Source organism: Sus scrofa, chromosome 13 (assembly GCF_054392235.1).
Source record: "Sus scrofa isolate SSC_HxYL_T2T_F1_AM1 chromosome 13, Sscrofa_HxYL_maternal_Yorkshire_Landrace_v2.0, whole genome shotgun sequence".
NCBI classification, from domain to species: domain Eukaryota; kingdom Metazoa; phylum Chordata; class Mammalia; order Artiodactyla; family Suidae; genus Sus; species Sus scrofa.
Window position 1 is genome coordinate 218555957 of NC_139395.1, and position 23574 is coordinate 218579530.

Below are 23574 nucleotides of genomic sequence, written 5' to 3' on the forward strand. Positions count from 1 at the left end.
TTTGGTCTGGGGGAGCTTTGTTTAATGATTCAGAAAATGGGTGGTGGACTGAAAAATCTAAGGAGGATACTGTCTTCCTGGCAACCCCATTTTCCAGGCCTCAAAGAACCTTTGATGTGGTCTCTGAATTTGCATGAGGGTCTCCAGGACTGTCTCAGCCACAGCCGCTGGTTCCACCAGGTTCATTGAAGGGCAGGGCTTCCTGCTGGCAGCAGCTGTCCCCTCTCCGAGACGAGTGAGCAGCGGACCACAGCCCCATCTCCTGAGACTGTAACACCAGATCAGGAGGGAAAGTCTCTTCCTGGCCTTTCCCAATCCCCGAGACCCAAGCCAGCAGCATAAATGGAGCCTCCTCCACCCCCTGCAGCCCTGCACACATCTCTGCCCCTGGCCACCCCTCCCTTATCTGTCGGATCCAGTATTGTTCAAACATCCATGCCAGGCGCCAGGCAGAGCCTCTGCTGCGGATGTGCCTGTCTGCCCTGAAGTCACATTCTGGAAGGGGAGACAGAGCACACAGCAGGGAATAGAGGGACTTGGCCCTGTCAAGGGGGCACTGAACTGAAACTGAGCATGGCCCTATGGGGCTCCTGGGTCCCCCATTTCTTGTCTGTAGGAAATTGGCCTCATTCAGTTTCCATGGCCTTCCCTGAGGTCTAAAGGGTCGGTTCAAACTGTTGTTACTTGGGGAAGGGAGGAGCCGTCAAGAAACAATGGTGTAGGAGTTCCCAATGTGGCTCAGTGGGTTAAGGGCCCAACAGAGTCTCCGTGAGGATCCTGGCCTTGTTCAGTGGGTTAAGGATCTAGTGTTGCTGCAAGCTGTGGTGTAGACCACAGCTGCAGCTCCGATTCGACCCCTAGCCCGGGAACGTCCCTCTGCTGTGTTCTTCTGCAGAACTAAAACCTCCAACAAATGATGTTATGAAGCATTTTTCATTTCAGAAAGGCAGACCACCAGACCCAGGGCTGGGGCCACTAAACACCAACTTTGAAGAAGAATGCAAGCTTGCCTCTACCCTCAATCCTTACCTGTGGCCCTATTTTTCACTCCCAAACGATAAAACCCCCTCCTAGTCTCTCTCAAAGGAGGGCACAGTTTCTTGGGCATCAGCCTGCTGTGGCCCCTTTGGTCTGTTGAAGTAATAAAGCAATTTTTTTTTTTCTCCTTTGCCCCAAACTGTGTCTTTACATTTCTATTCAGCACCGGTGGACAGCGGCTGAGTTTCGGCAACAAATTTTGGGGGCTCATCTGGCATCGACATGTGGGCAGCCAGCCTCTTGGAGCCCATGGGCTTCATCAGATACTTTGGGGTTTCCCTCCATGCCACCCTCCTTTCGGAGAGCAGAGGCTTCGAGGAGGCTCCACGGGCCAGGTAGCCAAGGATCCCTGCTGTAAGGCCGTGCCCCCATCATACCTGGCCTGCCATCTCAGCAGTGGGAACACCGAAGCTGGAGTGGAAGAGGAGAGAGAGGCAGCCCTACAAGGCTATCCTTGTCTCAAGGACCTCTCTTTCTTTTCTGTCTTCACCGGCCCAAACCTCCAACTCTGAGAAATCATTTTGGGGAAGAAGAAAATTAGCATCTGGGAAGTCAGGACACCTCTGCCAGTGTCTGGGGTGCCCTCCAAAGCCCCCTTGTCCTTGTCCATCTGGGGAACCTTTGGTTCCCATTTAGGAATCTTCCTTTTGGGAGCTCCCATTTGTAAGGTGCCTCTTGGCCTAGGGCCGTTTGAAGCAAATCGGAGCCTTGGGTATCTGTTTTTCTGGCTTGTGGCTTTTCCACTGGCTGGCGAGGATTCCAGTTTTGATTTTGGTTTTGGGCACGAGTGTTTAATTCAACTCAACATGGAAGGCACTTCTCCAGTTCTGAAACAGAAACATCTCTGACTCAAACCCAGCCAAAACCCAGACTGGGACTTGAACTCATGTTTTTTTTTAAATTAGAATCACTCACCTGGTGTCTGGACTCACTGGTTCAGGTTCTTTGTGGGTCAGTGTCGAAGGAATTCAGCAAGTGGCAAAGCGATAGGCAGGAACTAGAGTTATTAAAATATGGGAGTTTCCTTCATGGCTCAGTGGTGAACGAACCCAGCGAGGATCCATGAGGATTCGGGTTTGAGCCCCAGCCTCGCTCAGTGGGTTAAGGATCCGGTGTTGCCATGAGGTGTGGTGTAGTTCAAAGACATAGCTTGAATCCCATGTTACTGTGGCTGTGGCGTAGGACAGAAGCTATAGCTCTGATTTGACCCCTAGCCTGGGAACTTCCATATGCTGCAGGTGCAGGCTGTAAAAAGAAAAAAAGAAAGAGAGAGAGAAAGATAGGATGCTTGTGAGAGATGCAAGGGGGCAGGCGAGGAGGCTCTGCCCGAGGCTTAGGTGGGCTACAGTCATTTTAATCCAAGGAGAGTGGGGAGGGAAAAGACCAGCTCTTCCTCATTCTTTGAGTATGCGTCAGGCTTACGTCATTAGCTCCCATTAGCTCCTCCGTATCCAGTGAGAGTATTTGACTCTATGAGGTCAAACTAGGACTGTCCTGGTGCTTATTCAGATTGGCAGAAGGGTGGGAACCGATGCTAAAATAAATGGAATCATCTCAGGTTTCCATATAAATGAGGGTCTCCCACTTTGCTCTTTTTTTTTTTGCTTTTTAGGGCTGTACCTGCGGCATAGGGAGGTTCCCAGGCTAGGGGTCTAATTGGAGCTCCAGCTTCCGGCCTGCACCACAGCCACAGCAATGCCAGATCCCAGCCCTGTCTGCGACCTACACCACAGCTCACGGCAACACCGGATCCTTAACCCAGCGAGGCCAGAGATCAAACCCACAACCTTGAGATTCCTTGTCGGATTCATTTCTGCTGTGCCACAACGGGAACTCTTCGGGTTTCCTACTTTGGAAAGTCAACTTTCTCTTAAAGTCCTACCCCTAGTCTTAAGGTTCATTATCTTGCTGAGCTTGAAGGCAGGTCTCATTTTATCTTTCACTTAATGACCTGAGGCATATCTCATGCTTTCACTTATGGTTTTATAGTTAAGCAAGTCTGTTTGTCCTTGACGTTTTGATAGCTTTCTTGAGTGATTATTAACTTGCAGTGATCTCCCAAGTTTCCCTAGATTTCCCTCTTTCTCTATGGTCCCTATGGGACTTCTCTTACTACCTGTGCCACTGTCCTACTCCATCCATATCATTTCCACCTAACAGTATCCTGGGAAAGCTTTTGTTTTTATTTTATTTTATTATTTTTTGTCTTTTTGCCTTTTCTAGGGCCGCACAAGTGGCATATGGAAGTTCCCAGGCTAGGGGTCTAATTAGAGCTGTAGCCACCGGCCTACACCAGAGCCACAGCAACACGGGATCTGAGCCACATCTGTGACCTACACCACAGCTCACGGCAACGCCGGATCCTTAACCCACTGAGCAAGGCCAGGGATCGAACCCGAAACCTCATGGTTTCTAGTGGGATTCGTTAACTACTGAGCCACGACGGGAGCTCCCTAGGAAAGCTTTTAATAAACAGGTTGGCTTGTTGTTAACGAGCCCATGACTAAAGAAAACTTATTTCAGCTGTTATTTATAAACTAGTGAGTTTTATGTTGTGATATCTGATTTTCACCTAAGCTTAGAAAATGAATCTAAGAGATCTCCGGTTGTGTCTGTCTGCGTTTATGTGTGTATTCTCTCTGCCTTTATCTTTGTGTGGTATTATTGAAATTTGTGAGTGCTACTGAATGGCTTAAAAAAATTTAAGTGCTTATACAAATTCTCAAAAATACTGATGGCAACTGGCTAGGATCAATTTCAGGTTCACATGACCCAGGAAATAGTGCACATTAAATGGATACCTGGTGTCGAAGGTGGCTTGAACTAGATAGTTGGATCAATACGGACATGTTTCTAGAGTCATCAGTGTTAAATATATAATTTCTGTTGTGCCTAGCTTTACGAGAGATCAAAAAACATTATATCTGTTGCACATTTGTTAGCAAGGAAAATAACTTGGTACGATTAAACTAAATTAAATGTACATGAGATACGCGCTCTTGGGTGAGCCCTATAGGAATGATTACATATTAGGAATGTCTACTTAAGACTCTCTCTCTCTGTGTTTGGTAACATAAAAGTTTAGAGTTTTGCTAAACAAGTTAAATGATGGAAGTGTGTTGAACAGCTAAGTTATGCCCAAATAAACAAAAAACTGAGACATCAATTACTCCGCAGGGAAACTAGAGGTATTTAAGACGATTGAATGTGTTTAGTAACATCCTGAGATGCTCTCTGTAAGAAAACACAAGTTTTTAGAAATTACTGGTATTTATGGAGTTCCCATCGTGGCTCAGTGGTTAACGAATCCAACTAGGAGCCATGAGGTTGCGGGTTTGATCCCTGGCCTCGCTCAGTGGGTTAAGGATCTGGCGTTGTCGTGAGTTGTGGCGTAGGTGCAGACACTGGCTTGGATCCCGAGTTGCTGTGGCTCTGGCGTAGGCCGGCGGCTGCAACTCCAATTAGACCCCTAGCCTGGGAGCCTCCATATGCTGTGGGTTTGGCCCTAGAAAAGGCAAAAAAAAAAAAAAAAGAAAAAGACAAAAAAAAAAAGAAATTATTGGTATTTATGTTTACTAGTCTACAAAGTGCTGTTATAGAAGACAGTCCATGGTTGCTTAAGGAAATTAGGATGTATAATTAATTAATTAATGAAGTCTTTTTAGGGCCAGTCACGCCTGCAGCATATGGACGTTCCCAGGCTGCGGGTCACATCAGAGCTATAGCTGAGGGGCTACATCACAGCTACAGCAACGCCAGATCCGAGCCATGCCTTTGACCTACACCACAGCTCATGGCAACGCCAGATGCTTAACCCACTGAGCGGGGCCAGGGATCAAACCCGCATCCTCATGGACATTGTGGTTCCTTACCCCTGAGCCACAATGGGAACTCCAGGATGTGTCTTTTAAACAGAAGGTATGAGGAATGGCACTCCATTTTCTTAAGGGAAAGGGCTGATTTTTGTCCTAGAGGTGGCTGCTTCTGAATGGAAAAGGAAAGAAGAGACAAACTAATGTGGATCCAGAAAGTTGTGGGAGGTCTGTGGAAAAGGAAAAGGACATTTAGTGGGATAAATGGATTTTGTTGGGAATGGGCCGAGACAAGACTGGATTTGGTTTCTCCCAAGTTTGTTTGAAACATTACTTTTAATAACAGATAGTGTGAGGTTCTTTGCCTTTAAGTGATCTGTATTTGCTTTTGAAATACTTTCTCATCTTAGTTAAGCAAATAAGTTATTTGGTAGTTTTACAAGGTCTTTTGACCTCCAGCTAAATTTGGGATGCTCCAGGGGAAGCCTGAGGCATCTCAGAGAAACACTAAATTAACCAGGATTATTTGGTATGTTAAAATGCAGGAAGAAATTTTCACAAGAGGGATAAACCTACTTAGGTCATGTTAATATTATGCGTATTATTATTAGGCATTCTACAAGTACATGAAATTTCTAAATTTGGATGTGCCTGGCATACGGGGCTGTCAACCCTAATCCTGGTTATTGTCAGCAAGTTTTCTTTATTGATTATTTTAAAATCAGGTGTTAAGCTGTGCCCTTTTAAGGCTCTGTGTCATGTATATGTTGCAGAAAGGGGGACCCCTTCCAGGGCCCGAGAACAGGCTTCTTTGTAACACTCAGAAATGACCTGTCCAAGGAAACATACCTGCTGACAAAGCAAAAGACTTTATTGGGAAGGGGCCCCTGGCAGAGAGCAGCAGGGTGGGGGAGTCCAGGAGAACTGCTCTGCCACGTGGCTCCCAGTCCCTGGTTTTATGGGAATGGGGTTAGTTTCTGGGTTGTCCCTGGCCAATCATCTTGCTTGGCCCATACTTGGTCTGGCCCAGGGTCCTTCCTGGTGGAGTCTGCACCTCTCAGCCAAATGGATTCCAGCATCAAGGATCCTGGGAAGTTGGTCATCTCCTCTCTCCTATTGGCTCCTTCCAGACCCTCCTGGGTAGTCTTCAGGGCAACAGCCTATTCCTTATCAGGACCTCCTGTTGTGAGAAAGCCCATGCCAGCGGCTATTAACACGCCTGGCCAAGGTGGACCCTTTCAGCCAATGTCCCCTAAGATAGATATACACTTACTATTATACTCTGGTGGTTCTGCAAAAGTGTGTTATCATCAAGAAAGCTCATAAATTTCAGAAAAAAACTGCTGAGCTGGGTAAAAAAATTATAAAATTCTAGGAGATGGGATTAAGATGGCGGAGTAGAAGGACTGGAGCTCACCTTCTCTCATAAAAGCAACAAAATTACGACCAACAGCTGAAGAATCCTCAATCAAATAGACTGCGAACTGTCAAAAAAAAAAAAAAAAAAAAAAGAAAGAGGTGGCCATATCAAGGCAATGGGAGGGGTGATTACACGATATAAGCAACCCCATGCCCACCAGGTGGATAGTCTAAAGACTGGAAAGTAACTGTATCACAGAGACTCACATATGGGAGTGAGAGTTCTGACTTTGCAAAATTCATTGATGAGTTCTAATAATTTTTTGGTGCTGTCTTTAGGGTTTTGTAAGTATAGTATCATAACATTGGGAAACAGTAATGGTTTCACTTCTTTTCTGATTTGGATTCCTTTTATTTCTTTTTCTTCTCTAATTGCATGGTTAGAACTTTCAAAACTATGTTGAATAATAGTGGTGAAAGTGGACATCCTTGTCTTGTTCCTGATCTTAGTGGGGATGTTTTCCATTTTTCACCCATTGAGAATGATGTTAGCTGTGGGTTTTATATACATATAATTATTATTTTGAGGTAGGTTCCCTCTATCCCCACTCTCTGGAGAGTTTTTTTTTTTTAATCAGAAAAGGGTGTTGAATTTTGTCAAAAGCCTTTTCTGCCTCTATTGAGATGATCATACGGTTTTCATTCTTCAGTTTGTTAATGTGGTGTATCACAATGATAGATCTGTGGATACTGAAGAATCCTTGCATCCCTGGGATAAATCCTACTTGGTCATGGTGTATGATCCTTTTAACATATACTTGGATTCAGTTTGCTAGTATTTTGTTGAGGATTTTTGCATCTATGTTCATCAGTGATATTGGTCTGTACTTTTTTCTTTTGAAATTTCCTAGATTCTAGTTGTAGCTTTTTCCTTTCTGCTTAGAACACTTCCTTTACCAGCTGCTGTAGAGCTGGTTTGGAGCTGCTGAATTCTTTTAGCTTTTGCTTGTCTGTGAAGCTTTTGATCTCTCCTTCAAATCTGAATGAGAGCCTTGCTGGGTAGAGTATTCTTGGTTCTAGGTTCCTCCTCTTTACCACCTTAAAAGTACCTTGCCACTCCCTTCTAGCTTACAGAGTCTCTGCTGAAAGATCAGCTGTTATATTTATGAGGGTTCCTTTGTATGTTATTTGTTGCTTTTCCCTTGTTGCTTTAAATATTTTTTCTTTGTGTTTAATTTTTGTCAGTTTGATTACTATGTGTCTTGTTGTGTTTCTCTTTGGGTTCATCCTGTGTGGGAGCCTTTGTGCTTCCTCAACTTGAGTGAGTGTTTCCTTTCCCATATTAGGGAAGTTTTTATCTATAATCTCTTCAACTATTTTCTTTGGCCTGTTTTCTCTCTCTTCTCCTTCTGGAACCCCTATGATGATAATGTTGGTATGTTGAATGTTGTCCCAGAGATCTCTTAGGCTCTCCTCAGTTCTTTTTATCATTTTCCATTTTTTTTCCCCTACATCAGTGATCTCTACCACTCTATCTTCTATGTCACTTATTTGTTCTTCTGCCTTTGTTATCCTGCTGTTGATTCCTTCTAGTGAATTCTTCATTTCAGGTATTGTGCTATCTATCTTTGTTTGCTCGTTCTTTAGTTCCTCTAGCTCTTTGTCAAACATTTCTCATAACTTCTCCATCTGTGTCTCTATTTTTTTTCTAAGGTCTTGGATCATTTTACTATCATCACTCTGAGCTCCTTTTCGGGTTGATTACCTATCTCCTCTTAATTTAGTTGTTTTGTGTGTTTTTGTCTTGTTACTTTGTCTGAAGTTTATTTCTTTATCGTCTCATAATGTTTAACTATCTATATTTATTATCTCCTTGATGGCAGATACATAGATGCTGTGGTTGTTGCCTTGTCTTGAAGATCACAGAGGTGTTAGTGGCTCACGTGTATCTAGAGCACATGATGGGAGCGGTAGTATTACGCTACCTCCCCTGAAGACAGGTGGCTGTTATGGATGTGGTCCATGTGAGTCTTGGTGGTGGTTCATGGTTCTCTGGATTGCTTTCTTGGCAGTGGGGGGAGGTAAGGACTGACTCTTGTAATTCCTCTTGCTTCCAGGGAGCTCTCAGGACAGTTTCTTGTGATTGCCAATGTCAGCAATTGATCTCACAGTCCCTCCCTTTGAAAGGGAGGTTCTAGGGATTGCTCTCTGCATCTGGGAATGCAGGTGCCTCTCTGTAATCTCTCCCTTTGTTTGTCCAGCCTTGAGGGCATTCCCTGTAGCCCCAGGGGCAGGGGCTGCTCCTTGACTGCTGCTAAAAGGCTTTCTCTGTAGCTAAAAGGCCTGCACCATTCTGGGAATCCCTTCTCCTACCAGGCTGGTGATAGAGTGCTCCCTGTAGCTGCTGAACTATGGACATGCAACATCAGTGGGACCCTCTCAGCAACTTTGGCTAGCCATGCAACATACTCTGCTTCCATGGTCCCCTGGTTGAATGTTGGCCAGGATCCTGGGGCTTGTGCTTTTCCTGAGATCACTATGCCAATCCAATAGACTTTGTCTCCTGGGCTATGAGCATTGTTTCCAGGTTCACTTTGTCCCTTCACTAAGCCCTCTGGGGTTTTCCACCTGCCTGCCTGGGCTCTTCGACTCCCAGGGTCCTTTGTACTGTTTCCAAGTTCTCTTTCTCTGTCCCCTGTGTAGATTGAGGCTCTTTGCCTGCCTGCCAGGTCTTTTTAGATTCCCAGGATCTTTTGTGTCACTTCTGAAACAGCTTTACCAGCTCAGTGGGCTTTTCACAGCTCTCAACCCACATAGGAAGACTTTTGAAGATTTCCAGGATTCTTTGCACTTCTTCCAGGATACTATTCACTGCCCTCTAGGTAGATTATGACTCTGTTTCTGCCCAGGAGGCCCCTTGCATAACCCAGACAGTCCACACTGTTTCCCAAATTACCCTCTGCCTCTTCGGCAGATTGTGGCTCTGTGCTCACCCCAAAGGTCCTTTTCAGGGTCCTGTCCCTCCGTGCTGTTTCAGAAATAACTTTTTTCACCCCTAGGAAATCTGTGGGTTTCCATCAGCTCAGGAGGTCCCCTGCAGATTTCTGGACAGTCTGCACTGTTTCCAAAAACCCCTTTTGTCTTCTAGGCCCATTAGGGATGTACAGTCACCCAGAAGGCCCCTTGTGGACTCATAGGAGCTTCCCTGTTTCTGAGGTAGCTATCTCCACCACAGTAGGGATATCACAGCTCTGTACCCTTCCCAGAGGACACTTGCAGGATCCCTTCCCTCTGTGCTGGTTCCAAAATTGCTTTCTCCTCCCCCTAGGGAATTTGGAGGTCTTCAGCAGGTCAGGATACCTCCTGCCAAATTCTGCCCCCTCCATGCTGCTTCCAGAATCACATTCTCTGTGGTAGGCCAATTGTGGGTCTGTACCCACTTGTAAACTCCTTGAAGCTTTCCCTTTAGCTTGTTTCGAAGGTAACCTTCTCCACCTCAGTAGGGAGGTTGTGGCTCTACATGCTCCCCAGGGGGCACTTGAGAGATCCTGTCCCTCTGCACTGCTTCAGAAATAACTTCCTCCACCCACTAGAAAATCCAGAGGTCCCCAGGAGGTCAGGAGACTTCCTATGAATTCTGGGCCCTCTGTGCTGTTTCCAAAATTGTGATCTGTGTGCTAGGTCTATTGTAGGTCTGCAGCTGCCTGGAAGGCACCTGTGCACTCCTAGGAGCTTTCCCTGTTTCCAGAGTGACTTTCTCCACCTTGGTAGGGAGATCGCAGTTCTATGCCTGCCCCAGAGGGGACTTGCGGAATCCCGCCCCTCTGCACTGCTTCAGAAGTAACTTCCTCCACCCCTATAGGGAATCCGGAGGTTTCTGGCAGATCAGTAGACTTCCTGCCAAATTCTAGGCCCTCTGTGGTAACTGAGACCCCACTCTTGAAAGGTGCATACAGGCTTTCATGTGCACTGGGTCTCAGGGCAAAGCAGAGACTCCATGAAAATCTGGGTCAGACCTGACTGCATTTCTTAGAGGATCTCATGGGAAAACAGGGGGTGACTGTGGCTTGAGGTGGGGAAAGGACACTGGAGGCAAAGGTCTCTGGAACAATCATCAGCATTTGTTCCTCTAGAGGTGGACATTTTGGAAAATTCTGGCCCCACTCATCAGCACTGAGAAGCTCCAGGCCAAACAATAATCCAGATGGGATCACAGCCCCACCCATCAGCAAGCAAGCCTAAAGACCCCCCAGGCACACAGCCCCTCTAATCTTACCCAGAGACAAAACCACACACACTAGAGGGACAGGAATCAGCTCCACCTGCCAGGGGGCAGGGACCAGTCCCTCCCATCAGGAAGCCTACAGCAAAATCCTGTACCAACTTCAGTCACAAGGGGGATGGACATCAGAAGCAAGAGATGCTACAATTCTATTGTCTGCAAAAAGGAGACCACACCAAAAATCTCTATAAAATGAAAAGGCAGAGAATTATGACTCAGATAAGGAAGAAAGAAAAAATCCCAGAAAAACAGCTAAGTGATCTGGAGATTATCAACCTCCATGAAAAAGACTTTAGACTGATGATAGTGAAGATAATTCAAGATATTGGAAATAAACTAGAGGCAAAGACTGATAAATTACAAGAAACACTGAGCAAAGAAATACAAGAGTTAAGAATTAAGCAAGCAGAGATGCAAAATACAATAACTGAAATAAAAAATTCATTAGAAGCAAAACAGCAGAGCACAGGAGGGAGAAGAACGAATAAGCAAGGTCAGACTAGTGGAAATTACTGATGTGGAACAGAAAAGAAAAAGATTGAAAAGAAATGAAGACAGTCTAAGAGAACTCTGGGACAATGTTAAATGCACCAACATCCGTATTATAAGGGTGCCAGAAGGAAAAGAGAGAGAGAGAGAAAAAGGGCCAGGAAAAATATTTGAAGAGATAATAGCAAAAAACTTCCCTAACATGGTAAAGGAATCACTCACTCAAATCCAGGAAGCACAATGAGTGCCAAATAAAATAAACCCAAGGAGGAACACCCCAAAACACATATTAATCAAAGCAACCAAAATTAAAGACAGAAAGAATATTGAAAGCAGCTAGGGAAAAGAAACAAATAACATACAAAGAAACCCCAATAAGGTTATTGGCAGATTTTTCAGCAGACACTATGCAGGGCAGAAGAAAGTGGCATGATATAATTAAAGTGATGAAAGAAAATACCTTCAACCAACATTACTCTACCCAGCCAGGCTCTCATTCAGATTTGAAGGAGAAATCAAAAGCTTTACACACAAGCAAAAGCTAAAAGAATTCAGCACCACTAAACGAGCTTTACAACAAATACTAAAGGAACTTCTCTAGGTGGAAAAGAAAAGGCCACAACTAGAAACAAAAGCATTACAAATGGCAAGGCTCACCAGTAAAGGCATGCATATAGTAAAGGTAGGAAATCATCCACACCCAAATAAGCTACCAAAACCAGAAATCTCATGAGAAGAGGAGAGTACAAATGCAGGACACTGGAGATGCAATGAAGATACCAACAACTTAAAACAATCTTGTACGTATATATATACACATCAAAGCACAAGAGAAGAGAACAAGAGAAGGGAAGTAAAAAGAGCAAGAGAAACAAATCCAAAACAGTTAATAAAATGGCAATAAGAACATACATATCAATAATTACCTTAAGTGTCAATGAACTAAATGTCCCAACCAAAAGGCATAAACTGGCTGAATGGATACAGAAACAAGACCCATATATATGCTGTTGTCAAGAGACCCACTTCACATACACACACAAATTGAAAGTGAGTGGATGAAAGAAAATATTCCATGCAAACAGGAATCAAAAGAAAGGTGGAGTAGCAATGCTCATATCAAAATAGACCTTAAAATAAAGAATATTATAAGAGAGAGATAAGGACATTACATAATGACCAAAGGATCAATCCAAGAAGATATAACAACTGTAAATATATATGCACCCAACATAGGATCATCTCAACATATAAGGCAACTGCTAATAACCTTAAAAAGAGAAATTGACAATAACACAATAATAGCAGGGGACTTTAACACCCCACTTACAGCAATGGACAGATCATTCAGACAGAAAATCAACAAGGAAACACAGGCCCTAAATGACACATTAGACCAGATGGACTTAATAGATATCTATAGAACATTCCATCTGAAAGCAGCAGAACACATATTCTTCTCAAGTGCACACGGAACATTCTCTAGGATTGATCACATTCTGGGCCACAAATCAAGCCTCAGTAACTCAAGAAAATTGAAATCATATCAAACATCTTTCCTGACCACAACGCTACATGACTGGAAATGAACAACAAGAAAAACACTGCAAAAAAAAAAAAAAAAAAAACACCAAAAAATGGAGACTAAACGACATGCTACTAAACAACCAATGGATCACTGAAGAAATCAAAGAGGAAATTAAAAAAAATACCTAGAAGCAAATAACAACAAAGACACAACACTCCAAAATATATGGGATGCAGCAAAAGCAGTTCTAAGAGGGAAGTTTATAGAAATACAAGTCCACCTCAGGAAACAGGAAAAGGTTCAAATAAACAAGCTAACTTTACATCTAAAGCAGTTAGAGAGAGAACAGGCAAGACCTAAAGTTAGCAGAAGGAAAGAAATCATAAAGATCAGAGCAGAAATCAATGAAATAGAAATGAAGAAAACCATAGAAAAGATCAACGAAACTAGAAGCTGGTTCTTTGAAAAGATCAACAAAATTGATAAACTCTTAGCTAGACTTATCAAGAAAAAAAGAGAGAGGACTCAAATCAATACAATCAGAAATGAAAAAGGAGAAGTTACAACGGACATCACAGAAATACAAAGCATCATAAGACACTACTACATGCAACTATATGACAATAAAATGGACAACCTAGAAGAAATGGACAGATCCTTAGAAAACTACAGTGTTCCAAGACTGAACCAAAACGAAATAGAAAAGATGAATGGTCCAATCACAAGTAATAAAATTGAAAATGTGATTAAAAAAACTTCCAACAAACAAAAAGTCCAGGACCAGATCACTACACAGGTGAATTCTATTAAACCTTTAGAGAAGAGTTAACACTTATCCTTCTGTAAATATTCCAAAAAATTACAGAGGAAGGAACACCTCCAAACTCATTCTATGAGGCCACCATCACCTTGATACCAAAACCAGACAAAGACACCACAAAAAAAGAGAGAAAAGTACAGGCCTGTATCACTGATGAACATATTTGCAAAAATCTTCAACAAATACTAGCAACTGAATCCAACAATACATTAAAAGGACTGTACATCATGATCAAGTGGGATTTATCCCAGGGATGCAAGGATTCTTAAATATCCACAAATCAATCAGTGTGATACACCACATTAACAAACTGAAGAATAAAAATCATATGATCCTCTCAATAGAGGCAGAAAAAGCTTTTGACAAAATCCAACACCCATTTCTGATAAAAACCCTTCAGAAAGTGGGCATAGAGAGAACCTACCTCAACATAATAAAGGGAATATATGACAAATCCACAGATAACATCATTCTCAATGGTGTAAAGCTGAAAGAATTCTCACTGAGATCAGGAACAAGACAAGGATATCTGCTCTCACCATTAATATTCAACATAGTTTTGGAAGTCCTAGCCATGGCAATCAGAGAAGAAAAAGAAATAAAAGCAACCTAAATTGGAGAGGAAGAAGTAAAACTATCACTGTTTGCAGATGACATGATACTATACCTAGAAAATTCTAAAGACACTACCAGAAAACTTAAAGCTCATCAATGAATGTAGCAACTCGCAGGATACAAAATTAACACAAAAAAATCGACTGCATTTCTATATACTAACAACGAGAGATCAGAAAGAGAAATTAGGGAAACAAACCCATTTACCATCTCATCAAAATGAATAAAATAATTAGGAATAAACCTACCTAAAGAGATAAAAGACCTGTACTCTGAAAACTATAAAATGCTGATGAAAGAAATCAAAGATGACATAAACAGATGGAAAGACATACCATACTCTGGTATTGGAAGAATCAATATTATCAAAATGACTATACTACCAAAGGCAATCTTCAGATTCAATGCAATCCCTATCAAATTACCGAGGATATTTTTGCACAGAAGTAGAACAAATATTTTGAAGTTTGCTTGGGGAGTTCCCGTTGTGGTGCAGTGGAAATGAATCCGACTGGAACCATGAGGTTGCAGGTTCAATCCCTGGCCTTGCTAACTGGGTTAAGGATCTGGCATTGCCATGAGCTGTGATGTAGGTCCCAGACATGGCTCAGACCACGTGGCTGTGGCATAAGCTGGCACCTGTAGCTCTGATTTGACCCCAAGCCTGGGAACCTCCATATGCCTCTGGTGCAGCCCTAAAAAGCAAAAAAAAAAAGTTTGTTTGGAAGCACAAAATACACAAAGTAGCCAAAGCCATCCTGAGAAAGAAAAATGGAGCTGGAGGAATCAGGCTCCCTGACCTCAGACAATACTACAAAGCTATAGTCATCAAAACCATATGGCACAAAGAAATATAGACAAATGGAACAGGATAGAAAGCCCAGAATTAAACCCATGCACGTAGAGTCAACTAATCTATGACAAAGGAGGCAAGAATATACAATGGAGAAAAGACAGTCCCTTCAATAAGTGGTGCTGGGAAAACTGGACAGCTACACCTAAGAGAATGAAATTAGAACACTTCCTAACACCACACACAAAAATAAACTCAAAATGGATTAAGACCTAAATATAAGACCAGATACTATAAAACTCTTAGAGGAAAACCTATGCCAAACACTCTTCGACATAAACCACAGCAATATCTTCTCAGATCCACCTCCTAGAGTAATGACAATAAAAACAAAAATAAACAAATGGGACCTAATTAAACTTAAAAGTTTCTTCATAGCAAAGAAACCCTAAACAAAACGAAAGAAAAGACAATCCACAGAATGGGAGAAAATAATTGCAAATGAAGCAACTGACAAGGGATTAATCTCCAAAATTTATAAACACCTCCTGAAGCTCAACACTAAAAAAAAAAAAACAAACAAACAAAAAAAAAAAACAAAACCCATCAAAAAAAATGGGCAGAAGATCTAAACAGACAATTCTCCAAAGAAGACATACAGATGGCCAAAAAAAAAGAAAAAAGAAAAAATGTTCAACATCACTAATTATTAGAGAAATGCAAATTAAAATACTATGAGGTACCACCTTATACTGCCCAGAATTGCCGTCATCAAAAAGTCTACAAACAATAAATGTTGCAAAGGGTATGGAGAAAAGGGAACCGTGTTACACAGTTGGTGAGAATGTGAATTGGTGCAACCACTGTGGAAAACAGTATGGAGAGTCCTCAGAAAACTACAAACAGCATTACCCTTTGATCCAGTAGTCCTACTTCTGGGGATCTATCCAGAGGTAAAACCATGACTCAAAAAAGATACATGTACTCCAATTTTCATTGCAGCACTATTTACAATAGCCAAGACATGGAAACAACTTAAATGTCCATTGACAGAGGAGTGGATAAAGAAGAAGTGGTACATACATACAATGGAATACTACCCAGTCAATAAAAGGACAGATATAACGGCATTTGCAGCAACATGGATGGACCTAGAAATTATCATGCTAGGTGAAGTCAGTCAGACAGTGAGACACCAATGTCATATGTTATCACTTACATGTGGAATCTAAAAAAGGACACGATGAAATTCTTTGCAGAACAGATACTGACCCACAGACTTTGAAAATCTTTTGGTTTCCAAAGGAGACAGGTTGGGGGTGGGGAGATGGGTTGGGGTTTTGGGATGGAAATGCTATAAAATTGTGTTGTTATGATTGATATACAACTATAAAAGTAATAAAATTCATTGAATAAAAAAATTCCAATGCACAGCCTGATGACTTTATAAAGCAAATAACAGAAAGGATTATTTACAGAGTCAATTGGTGAATATGTTTATTATGTGTATGGTTTACTCTGTGTGGGGCATCACTGGTTTTGATCTGTATTTTCCAGACATAGGGAAGCCCTTCCACTGAAGCTACTTATGACTTAGAGCAGTTGGGCAAATTATACCTCTTTGAATAAAACTGAAATATTTTGCTTTTCCCTCTGCCTGGTCCCTCCAGAAACTGGAGACTCTTGGGTTCTGAGCAGCCTTATCGCATGAATAGGAAAGACTGCCTCCTGGCATGTGCAGGAATCTTGATATTTTGGGGACTTCTAGAAAAGAGAAATCCATGGCAGAATCTGATGGCAAGTCTTTGGCGTGGCTTCCCTGGCCTTGAGAACCTTTCCAGGAATTTAGTCTGAGGGTCCTGAGGAATTACACCAGAATCAACATGGAGGAGCTTATGGAGCAGACTTATTTTTGAAACAAATTAGACTTGGTTTGGCTGTGTTCAGTGGAGATGAGGGTAATTTTAGAGAAAAAGATTACATTTCAACAGCTCTGAAATTCTAGGTCTGTTAATTGAAGTCTGTATAAAAGTAATTGTGTTAGCCACACCTTTGCCCTGATGTTCAGAAGGAAAAGAAAATTACCTAATGGAATTATCACAGAGTAACTACTCATGACATACCAGTGCTTGCTTTAGCTGTACTGCTAAAAGCACATGCACAATATTTGTGTGACAATTGGGTGTAAATGAGCAAATGTATGGCCAATACAGTATTTCCTCATTGATATACTCCTGAGCTGGTTCATGTTATCAGATCAGTTTTCCCCCAGTGTGGACTGACTAGGCAAATATGAAGAAAGACTAGCACCAAGGTAAATGATCTACGCCTGGTGCAAGCAGCTGAATCACCCCAGCATAGAGGAACAGATAATTTGATCATCAATGCTTTCTATTCAAGGACTTACAATCAAAAGGGGGAAACGATGGGAAATCTGCATGTACTGAGAAATAAGGAAGTCACCCTGGCTTATACATGGCTTAATTTAAACTTTATTTACTCACCAAAGTGGCCTGCTTCATGGCCTTTCGGACATCACTGTACATCTGCTCCGGCCATTGTGGATTTCAGACCTCCTCCTGTATGGCTGAGAACCTGAGTTTTTCTGAGCCATGTCAGATGTCACTAGCCATTCTCAAAGCAATGTCTGCTGGTAGCTGCAACCTTATGATTTCAAAGTATCTCTTGTAAACATTAAATTTTAAACAATGAAATTTTAGATCCTATATTAACAGAAATTTTAAACAATGAAATTTTAGATCCTATATTAACAGAAAGAAGAGACATATGCGTAGTGACCCATAGCTCCTATTACGTATACATTAACGTTACATCAGAAGTTAAAACCTAGTTTTATTCTCCTGAACACCTCAAGGAATGGCATCTATTTTGTCTATTAAAGTTCCACTTGACACTCTCCCTACTTCTAACTGAGTCTGCTGCACGGGTGATGGTGGACCCTCAGCTAAAGGGACTTAGATCTTAATCATAGACTCCCTGATTAAGAAGTCCACGATTAAGAGGGTGTGGGGTGGGGGTGGGGGACACAGAGGCAGAGCTTCCTCTGCTTGGGCAGAGCCCTTTTCTGGGGCGGGAGAGGGGAGAGCAGTGTGCAAGGCTCACAGGTGAGAAACCTCCCCACCCCACCCCACCCCCGCCCCGTGCCCGCTCCCCCAGAAGAGAACAGAGCAGCCACTGCCTGGGCTCCTCCCTGAGCTTAGCAAACACCAGCCAGCCTCAGAGCCTTAGACAGCCCCCCTCTGATCCAGGAGAAGGGGCTTTTGTTTTCCCGACAGATGTGTTCAAAGCTGGGTGAGCTGTGCACACAGACCTGTGTCATTACAGAGAACTGAACCACCGGCAGGCAAATTCCTGTCTCAGCCTTTCCTCTGCCCGTGGCTGTCCATCATTCCGATCTCAGGGGATTCCATCTCTCAGTTTGGTTCTCCCCAGGCCCTTTTCTCTGGGGTCTGCACCTTCCTTGCTCTCCAGGATTAAAAATCACCTGGCCTGGGGTCACAGTCCCTTGAGGTGCCAGAATACAGGCCGCTGAGCTCTCTGAGCTAAGATGTGCGTGGCTGACAGAGGCATGGCTTGGTACCAACTCAGGATGGAGGAGCCGCTGGAAACGGAAGCCGAGATTGGGAGGGGCCTCCGGGAGGTCGAGGACAGGGGTGCAGGGGGGAGGCCAGGCTTCTCCTCACTCACCCTCCCGGCTCTGCCAGGCCCACTTAAGGCTGCGGAAGCGGCATCCGCCAGGCTGTGCGAGCGGCATCCAGCAGGCTGTGCTGGCTAATAAGCGCTCTGCTGTGAGGCCCCTTTGGTTACCCCAGGAGACGTGCTCCATCAACCGAGTGCATAAGCGCGGGGGAGGCCAATCACCCAGGCTGGTATTGGTGCTACCCTGCTACCAGGGCTGACTGCGCTCGGATTAGCCTCTTCACAGGGCGCCCGCCCCGCCAGCCACAGCTCCACCCCCTTGAGCCCTGGGGCCTCTTTCTTGCTCTTCAACTCCGCAGTGGCCTGCACCTTTCAGGCTTCCGCGCTGCAGCACATTAAACATTTGGGGGTCTTCTTCCTCCTTTGCCCCACCGTAGCTCATGTGCTGCAAGAAGGATCACATGCTAATCGTGGTGAAATAAGGCCTGGCATTGATCCTAGGCTCTTGCAGATATAAGATTAAGGGAAAAAAGTCAGTTCATTTCGCCGGGGTAGGGCCTGAGCGTTGGGAATTTTAAAACTTTCTCAGGCATTTTTACTGGGCAGCCGGGGGTTGACAACCCCTGAATTAGATGATCAATGATATGTCCCCAACTCTTAAAAAATGTACATTTTGTACATGAATCAATCAATCAATCAATCAATCTAGCATCGATCTATCATAATCATCATCTATTTTCTCTCAGCCAGAGAGCGCTGGGGTCTCACGGCCACCTTCTCAGCCATCTCACTGGTCATCCCCGCACCCCCTTCACGCTCCTTAATTTCCCCGTGCCTCAGTTTCTTCCTCTGTAAAGTGGGAATGGGACTAGTACCAACGTGGCCGTCCTGTGGATGAAACAGCCCGGATACGTCCACATTCCGTTATCTGACCTTGACTCTGCTCCTAACCCAACAGTGTGCTGGGAAAATGGCATCTCTTTTCTGAAAGGGCGGGGGGGTGGGTGTAGGCACGGCGGGGCCGCGCGGCCTTCCCCGCACAGACAGCGTTTTCAAAGTTAACTTTAGGATCGTCCCCTGGGAGGGCTGGACGCTGAACTCGGAGCCTCGGCCTAAGGGGATCTGAGCAAACTCCACCAGGGGGAACTGCCGGGGCTCCGGGAAAGATGCCCGTCCTCCAGGGGCCGCCGCAGCGGAACATGGCAGACCGTGCCTGTCGCCTCCCCTGGCGCTCGGCGCCGGGATCCTGCCGATGCCCGGAGCCCCGCGCGGGGCGCTGGCGGGGAATCCGGGCGCCCCGCCACCCCAGCCGCCGCGCCCCGCGTCCCCGCCCGCCCGCCGCCTCCTCACCTATCAGATTTCCTGTGCGCACCGCGCGCCGCTCCTCCCACCTCCTAAATGCAGTGCGGAGGGGCCAGCCGCGCTCGGCCTGGACCCAGCTCCTCCGGGGACGGTCCCCACGCGGCTCTGAGCTCGCGGCGGCTGCACCGGCCCCGCGAGGGGAGTGCGGGGCGCACGGTGAGGACCGGCCGGGGCGGCGCGGGCGCGCGGCCGGGAGCGCGGGGGCGCGGGCGGCGCGGGGCGCGCGAGGTGAGGCCCCGGGGCCGTGGCGCGGGGGCGGGGGTCCGCGCGCCTCTGCCCGCCCGCGCACGCCCGAGGGCCGCCTCCTGCCAGCCTGACCCCCTTGCTTTCCTCTTTTTAGATCCAGGAAAAGGAAAGGTTCCAGACCAGATGTGATCAAACTTGGTCTAACGGTGGATTCATGTTAAAAACTGATCTTGTTGAGAACATTCAAGTTCTGCCCTTTTAGCGATTTTCAGTTATGCAATATAGTGTTTTCAGTTGTAGTCACCTTGCTGGCCCGTGGCTCCTCAGAACCTCTCTTTTCCTCACTGCTCTAGCCCTTGGAAGTCACTTTTCTCCTGTTTCTATGATTTCCACGTTTCTTCCTCTTTTTCTCTTTTTTTAATGAAGAGTCTCTGTATCAGTCATGCAGTGCTTATCTTTCTCCTTCTGGCTTCTTCGACGGGGCATAATGCCCTCTGGGGTCATCCTTGTCGTTTGCAGAGGGCAGGATTTTTTTCTTCCTTTTTCTTAAGGCTGAGAACATTCCATGTATATATTGGGTCTCCACCTTGGCTGTTGTGAATAATGTTGCAGTGAACATGGGAGTACAGCGAGCGCTCTGAGATGATGTTTTCATTTCCTTTGGGCTGTATCTTCGGAGGTGGGATTGCTGGGTCATATGGCAGTTCTGATTTCTTGAGGAACCTCCATGCTGTTTTTCCTTGTGGCTTCTGCACCCCTAAGCATTCCCACAAACGCAGTGCGCAAGGGTTCCCTTTATTCCACATCCTGGTCAGCATTTGTTATCTCTTCTTGGTAATAGACATCCCAGCAGGTGAGAGGTCCTCTCTCACTGTGGTTTCGATTTGCCTTTCCCTGATGGTTGTTGATGCCAGCGCCTTTTTCCTGTACCTGTTGGCCACCTGTACGTCTTCTTCAGAAAACCAATGTCTGTTCATGTCTTTTGCCCATTTTAAAGTGGGATGCTTTATTTATTTCTTGCCATTAATAACAATGTATTCATTTAGAAGGTGTTACTCCTACTCACACCACACCGCAAGGAAGTCGTGTGCTGGGGTGGCCTGCAACCATGCGATTAGGGAATTAACACTAGACAGAAACATCTCACAGTTAAAACGAATAACCCAATCTTAAAAAAAAAAAAAAAAGTCATCTCCTTAGCACCCTGCACAGACAGCTCCCAGCGGAGTGTAGGCGTCAAGGAGGGACTGGCAGGCAAGATGGTGAAAAGACATCTTTTCACGGAGTGCCAGGAAGGTTTTGACTTGGTGGAAGAGGCAAGAAGGAAGTCTCTTTAGGTCGGTCCTTCCTAAATGCAAGTAAGCTGCTTTATAATTTCATTACCAGCAGTTTTGCAATATTTGTGCCAGTCGTATTTGTGCGCGCGTGTGTAAGATCTGTGATACATAATTGCATTTGATTTAAAAAAAAGATCCTGTTTCTGTTTCACTTTTTTGTTTGTTTCCGTTTCTGAATCGTTGGGGATAAATACTGCTTTCAGGAATGAAAAACCCTTTCCAAGTCAGCAGTCATCAGAGAGTTGATTTCCACCCTCCCTTTGTGTTAGTGTGACAAACTAAAAAGAAAATTGCTCATGTCTTTATCTTTTGCAAATAGGACCATCCCTTCCCAGCCTGTGTCTCCCTCACTTACAGTTCCTGCCCTTTGCCCCACGAGAGGGAGGAGTAGAATTTAATGAACAGAGATTTGGGGGCGGGTCGTATTCGGGGTGCGCTGGCGAGGGGTGGGGGTGGGGAAGGGCTGCGGTGGAGCGTGTCTGACAGACTGGAAATTCCTAGCGGCGCATTGGTAGCTGTGTGCATATTGCTTCTGCCCATCTTTACACACCTAACATGTTTCCGTTCGGTTATGCAGTCTTGTAGATGCCCATCCTTGGTGAGTTGTCTTTTAAACAGCTACGTGTGAGAGGCAAACTGGTTCAAAGAGAGAGCACGGACTCTCTTCCTTGTAGTGACTAAGTGAGACCGAGAAAGACAAATCCTGTCGGATCTCACGTCTATGTGGAATCTAAAACCAACCCCAACAGAACCCCCAAAGAACTGAACTCATAGAGAACAGATTGGTGGTTGCCAGAGGCTGGGGGTGGAGGAGGGGGTGGTTCAGGGAGTTAAGTGGGGGCACAAATGGGTGAAGGGGCTCAAAGGGTACAAACTTCCAGTTACAAGAGAGGAGAGCCCTGGGAAGTAAAGTACGACATGCTAACCACCCCCCCATCTGTCTGTCTGTCTGTCTGTCTATCTACATATATAATTTTTTTTCTTTTTTTGTCTTTTTGCAATTTCTTGGGCCACTCCTGTGGCATATGGAGGTTCCAAGGCTAGGGGTGGAATCAGAGCTGTAGCCACCGGCCTACGCCAGAGCGACAGATCCGAGCTGTGTCTGCGACCTACACCACAGCGCATGGCAACGCCAGATCCTTAACCCCCTGAGCGAGGCCAGGGATGGAACCCGCAACCTCATGGTTCCTAGTCGGATGTGTTAACCATTGCGCCACGACGGGAACTCCTACATATATTTTCTTTTTAAGGAATGACTGCCTATCTGTTAAGACCTGTTTGGGGGGTTCCCTGGTGGCTCAGCGGGTTAAGGATCCAGCCTGTCACTGCTGTGGCTCTGGTGACTGCTGTGGCGCTGGTTCCATCCCTGGCCTGGGGACTTCTGCGTTTTGCAGGCGAGGCCAGTAAATAAATGCAGAAATAAAAATACCAGTACGCTCTGTCCATGGACTCGTTCCCTTCTCTTTTTGAGTCAGTTCATTTTCTATAGTTCCTTTGTAAGGTTAATTAAAACATAGTTGAGCTCTGATATGTGCTGAGGATTTCAGTGTGAGGTCCACTGATATTTAGCTCCCGCAAATGCCACTCAGGGTGTAATGATATTTCACTAAGCTGAAACCTCCAAAAACTGACAAGGACCGTGCCATCTTTGCAAAGATTCTACCAGACATAGGCATTCTTTCCTTTGTAGGATTTCTAAGTAGGTGCTTTGAATAAACAAGAACCACAGGTAATCTCTGATTTTAGGAGTGGCTACATGCCTGGCTAAGCTTCCTTGCAGGGATCAAGTTCATCCTTTCATAAGGAGACGGCTCAGCTGGCCGCAGGTCGTAGACAGGTGCAACTCAGACCAATCCTGGAAGCCTGTCAGGGGCTCCATCACTTCCTAGAAGTCCTGCCTGGGTTTGGGGTTTGACGTGGGCTCAGAGCCAGGCCCCAGAACCCCAGGGGAGCCCTTTGCCTCCTCAACATGCTTCCCTGGTTTGATGCTGATCAAAATTTTTTTTCTTTTCTATTTATTTATTTGTTTATTTGTTTATTATATTATTATTATTATGTATTGTTGTAGTTGATTTGTTCTGTCACTTTCTGCTGTACAGCCAAGTGACCCAGTCATACGTATAGATACATTCTTTCTCTCGTATCATCTTCCATCTGTTTCATCGCAAGTGACTGGATATAGTTCCCTGTGCTCTAGAGCAGGACTTCATTTCCTGTTTACTCCAAATGCCACAGTTAACATCTATTAACCCCAAACCCCCAGTCCCTCCCAGTTCCTCCCCCAGCCCTTGGC

At 44.8% G+C, this 23574-nt stretch overlaps 1 protein-coding gene and 1 long non-coding RNA gene across 11 annotated transcripts in view; one reads left to right on the top strand and one right to left on the bottom strand.

Annotated features, from left to right (window-relative positions):
* Nucleotides 1-5705: 5705 nt before the first annotated feature.
* Nucleotides 5706-19884, bottom strand: LOC110256490 (uncharacterized). Its single transcript, XR_002338075.2, has 3 exons — nt 19747-19884; nt 17241-17400; nt 5706-6030 (listed from the first exon to the last, which is right to left on the bottom strand). It is a non-coding gene; the product is annotated as an uncharacterized LOC110256490 (long non-coding RNA).
* B3GALT5 (beta-1,3-galactosyltransferase 5) overlaps nt 19821-23574 on the top strand; it is a 39844-nt gene continuing 36090 nt past the window's right edge. For all 10 annotated transcript variants that reach the window (XR_014825208.1, XR_014825207.1, XR_014825205.1 and 7 more), the window contains exon 1: nt 19821-19914. The gene's annotated coding sequence lies outside the window, so the exon portion shown is untranslated. The remainder of the gene's footprint in view (nt 19915-23574) is intronic.